We start from the raw sequence: 5,586 nt of genomic DNA, 5'->3' as shown, positions 1-5,586 counted from the left end.
CACAAACTGAATAATGCAAAATGTGAAAGTTACTCGAATCTTTTATTTAAATAGTGAGAAATCCAATGAATGAACTTCATGTTATATGTAAATTATTAAGACACCTTTGAAATGACTTATTTCAGCCATTTCAAACTAAGAAATGATTTGATACAAAATTGTCGAAACACGAAGATTTAATTTAACAATTTAACTTCTTTCCTTCTTTTTTCCTTAAGGGAAAGATCTTAAAAAATTATGGAATGATTGGAAATTTTGTATCAAATACCAATAATGACACGTCAAAAATATAATGCAAATCTTTTACGTTTATTGTATGATAATACATTAGGCATTACCAGCTTTCAATGAAAAGCTGTAAAGTCGGCCATTTGTCAATATGCCGTTCATTCTTTGAACATTTTACGCTATCAGGCCATTTCAGTTATCAGAGATTAATCTGTACAGAAGAAAACAAGAATTTTAATCAAATGATCAAAGCTAAATTCAAATATATTAATAAAAGGTAATAGGCGATCGTCAATTCTGTTACAAGCAGCCAATATAACTCTAGTACCGAAATACAGTAATATGTTACAAGAACGACCAAATTAAGAAATCGACAAAAAATCTTACATTCTATGATTTTTTACAATAATATCACACGTGTAATTAAAGAATGTTCAACGATTATACTAAAGATTAACAATGTTCGTATAAAATGAAAGTACAAACACGCATTGAGTCTATCTTCGTAACATAATTAATGTTCGCCACTACGAAATTCCATCATAGATTTCACGACTTTGGTTACAAACCATCACAGTGTCTGCTGCTCGTCCTCCAATACGACCGTTGATGTGTTCAATGCGTTCTAAGTGATTCTTGGAATCAACTAATAATCTGCAACAGCAAAAACCATAAATTTAGCATGATTGTGTAGAACTATCACAAATTATATTAAAATAGGAGAATAATCGAATTTCAACTTAAAAGCTAATATTTCTTTTGTGAAAGCTATTAGTAAATCCAACCATTGTTTCTACCATTATAAAAGAAAATGCTGTGATACGAATATTCTCAGAATAAAAGAAATGTGTTCAATAATTACCAGTTTTCGATGAACAGCAGTTACGTTCTACATTTGTCATACTGGCAGCTGTATCATATGATATTGTAGCCATCAAACTTATTCCCACCATCAATGATTACTCTACCTAGAAGAAATCAAAATCAAATGTACAAAATTATAATCAACCATATTAAAAGGAGAAAATGATTTGTATCACATTTTGTTTGAAGTAACTAATATGATTCTAATAGTGAAATACATTAATATTTTTTAAGAGGAATAGAACAGTTTGAAAAATTATCTGATTTTGTCACAAAGAGATTGGTAATGTATGAAAATTGAAACGATAAAAATAAAAGAATTAAACAAGGAGACGATGGTAATATACTTACGTGATATTACGTGATACGCTGTAACGATGCATCAATAGTAGATTGAAATTCAAAATTCTTGGCGTCATCTAGCTGTCAACGGATTGGTCCAAAAACTTAGCTGCCCCTTCCACTTTCAAAGACCGTGACAAGACGAAGATTTGAACTTCGTAAAACTTTTAGAGTTGACAAATCAGATGTCTGTGAATAGTATACACAGTAAATCAGAATAATATACGGCGAAATTCATATTCGATAATTTAATTTAGGCAAAGAAAATTGTGTTGTGGTTGAACAAACCTAATAATTTTGTACAAATACTATCAAAATAGCCGTCGAAGTATTCCGCAGCAGGTATGCAATATACATAACGATATGTCCTCACGCCATGATTTCCAGCGACACAATGCTACACAGCTTTCTCCGTTAGCAAAACTGTTCCGTTCAACGTTCTGTTGACAGTGCAGCGAGTTCGGCGGGGGGAAAGAGGCAAGGAACGCCTCACAGTCAAGGACAAATTTCAAGCAGATTGATGTTTTTATACACTGTTTATAGTATCGTTCGTCGAACTGTAGGTCAGGGGATCATAAGGAACTTTTAATATCTCGCTTTTTGTTGGATAAAATATTCTATACAAGGGCCAGAACCGTTTGATGAGTATATGTCATAGCAAATTCTAGTACTCTAGAAAATATTATCACAGTCAAGGATCGTATATATGAAAAGTGAAAAATGTACCACAGGAATATTTACTTACGTATATTTGTTCGATTTGAAGAAATGAAATTGATTGTGGTTATTGAGAAATAGCTCAAATCAATAACAACATTTTAGATTCTGATAATAAAATGCTTCTGATGTGAATGTATTAGTAGGTGTTAATGTAAATACATATATATCGACTTCCATTGTAAAATATTAGTACGGTAATCGTCCCTAACCACGTCCCAACCTCCCTTCCTTTCATGTAAAAATTAAGAAACAAATAAATTTCTCTTTTGATGCACGTTTGCAAAACGTTCAATCTTTGATCGCTGTGTAAATCAAACATCAAAAGAATTTAAACGAAAAACCGACGCGGCAGACTAAACCTAGAAGGAAAAGATAAATTAAACCTGGAAATAAAAAAATAAATTGAACACAGAAAAAAGGGAAAAATTAAAGCTAGAAATAAAAGCCGAATTAAACATAGATCACGAACGAATTATCCTACAATATGTAACTCCTTCACAGCTTCAATTCTATAAAACATACAGGAATCGATAATTAGAAAGATAAAAAACCGCAGGTGATGTTACGTTCATACAGCAACACATTACATGCATATTGACCTGAAAATAAAGATTACTAGACAATTAAATAATTAATAGAAAAACAAAGAAAAATGAAATATCTCCCAAAGCATTAAATATATTCAAACTTAATACTATCCACTTCATGCAACACAAATACATCATGCAAGCCAATAATACTCAATATTACTTAATATTATTTACTACCATAAAATTTTACTGAACTTAAAGACTAGTGTACCGGCACGAACATTATAGTAACTTATAAATAACTTAATCATAATCCTAACTTGACAGAAAAGCACATAACCATAAATTATCATTTATTTCAAAATAGCGTACATATTTGAAAATCCAATTAACCGTCTATTCAATATCTGAAGGAAAGAACAAACCCAAGCAACAATGAAAATTCCAAAATAATGAATAGAAGGAAAAATAGGTGTGACTTCCAGCCACGAGTAATCCAAAGAACCTAAAACAAAAATAGTCAGCCCTACTTACATCAAACTTAAAGATACTGTATAATTCTAAACATAGGGAGATCAAGGATATTTTTCATACTATCCTATCAAAAATCAGATGAGTTTTTATAAAACCTCTACCTATCACAAATCTAGAGGGTTTCAACATAACCGACCTGACACAAATCTAGACGGTTTTCGCAAAACTTTCCGCAAAAATTTCAAACATCTTATATACTCAAGAAACCAGGGATTTGATCAGAAAAATCTGAGTATTAAAGAGACACTATGTGGGGGTTGAAACCACTCACACCGTTTCCGTTGGCACCGTAACGTTTCCTAAACACAGCACACTGTAGAAAAAATAGTAAAATTATTATAAATAATAATCTATATGATTATAAATAAAAATTACGGTAATGATAATAAATAAATAAATGAGGCTCATACATCACTTTCCATTCCACCATTTACTTCCATTATTATTTCACTTCTGAACCTCTGGCATACTCACATAAGTTCATATATTTGAAATGCTGTTGAACACGGTGACATGAAATCGTTGTAAATTAATAAATCTGAAACAAACTTAATTACTGGATTAATAGATTGAGAAACAGAACAAAACACTGGCTGCTAAAAGAAGACATGCAACATAGTAACAGGAATCTCAATCAAAACCAAAAATATTTGGTCAGAAACTTGCAGTTGAAATAATCAGACTTTCATACTTTCGCAATCAACTTGTTTGCATTTATTTTTATTAACAAAAATCAATAATTTACCACAACGAAAAAAGAAAAATGTAAATTTATTAGATCCACGAAGAGTCGGAATTACATATATAAAACGATTATTTTCCAAGATTTCTCTTGCAAAATAAACGCATACCGGGAATAAATATTTTTTAATGCAAGCCAAAATTCGAAGATTCCAAAAGAAGATAAATAGAAGGAAAAAGGGATGGAAAACAGACATATATATATTACAGCAGTATTTTCATTAACAAATATTTCAGGGGAAAAGGGTGCTGAAAAAGAAAATACAATGGTGGCCAAAATAGCCACAAAAACAAATATTTCCACTCGATATGAACACGGGAAAAGACCGTGAGTGAAATAAATAAACTGTAATTTCGCAACACTAACTTACTAAATTGCTTGATAACGGACAATTTTCAAAATTAACCGCGAAGAGTGCTTCATGATATTTAAAATAAAAATCAATTTAGCATTTACAAAAGAAAAACATTAAAAAAAAAGAAAAAAGTAAATCGCGATAATGATCATAATAAAAAGATATTTTAATTGTTAACGCAACACTAGTAAATACTAATTTTTGCACTCGTATCAAAAAAATTCGCAACACTAGTGACGAAAAATCCAGGGCAGTCATGGCTCTGGCTGCTGATGTATGACCACCTATATGCAACTCTTGTAGTTGCAACAGGTGATTCCCAGGAACAGGAACATATTTTCACCACATCAGTGGTGAAATTTTGGGCATTCTATATTCGCAACACTACTTCAAGAAACGCGATCATTCTTTAACGCAACACTAATAATAAAACAAATAAGAAAAACCGCGATGCAAGTAAAGCGCAACACTAATTCTTAATATGAAACCAGTAAAAGATAAAATATGTATATACAGAAAAAGATATTTGATTTTTCTGACTATCCGCGATTAATACAAGTCGCAACACTATAAAGCTAATAAATATTAGTGTCTAAGAAAAAATATCTTTCAAAAAAAAGAATTCATGTAAAAGAAATCAAAAAAAATCGCGATCTCATAATTCGCAACACTAAATCAACCCGTGATTAATTACTCGCAACACTAAGTACAAAAATCGCGATGTGCCCAAACAGGATGATGGACCGATTAACATGGGCCACTAAACAAACTACTACTACTTCTACATACTACTACATATGAGCATAGTGACAAAATAGTGACAAGAATGATTTCTCATCCAAAGGATAGGAAGCCATTCCTTGGTACCCTCTTCATGACAGTTTGTCGGGTACCTAATAGCCTCTTCTTCTCTCTTCGGGCGCCATGCCCGCTGAAACTTATATCTAGGCTCGAGATTCTCTAAACGGAGAAAAAAAAAAATACAAACCGTGCAGCTAATCAAGACTCACATGGACAAGCAACGATCGAGTGATCGTTACTCGTGCGCAAGTGCAGAAACTCGAGCACATACACGTTCGATCACGACCGCGACCGCGACGAAAATTTGAAAAAATCGATAGGTAAGGCTAGTGACGAATGGCAACACCCAAACGTGCCAGCTTCACCGTCGACTATTCAAATTATATTTCCTGAAACAGGTTGTGCACGCGAAACGCGCCTGCCCGACCTGAGACTGTGCCAACCTGCCCGGCCCTACCTACTTATAATTA

Source organism: Eufriesea mexicana, unplaced genomic scaffold (assembly GCF_001483705.2).
Source record: "Eufriesea mexicana isolate 0111107269 unplaced genomic scaffold, ASM148370v2 scaffold2698, whole genome shotgun sequence".
Taxonomy (NCBI): Eukaryota; Metazoa; Arthropoda; class Insecta; order Hymenoptera; family Apidae; genus Eufriesea; species Eufriesea mexicana.
The sequence above is the reverse complement of the archived record's forward strand: the minus strand, read 5'-3'. Positions refer to the sequence as shown.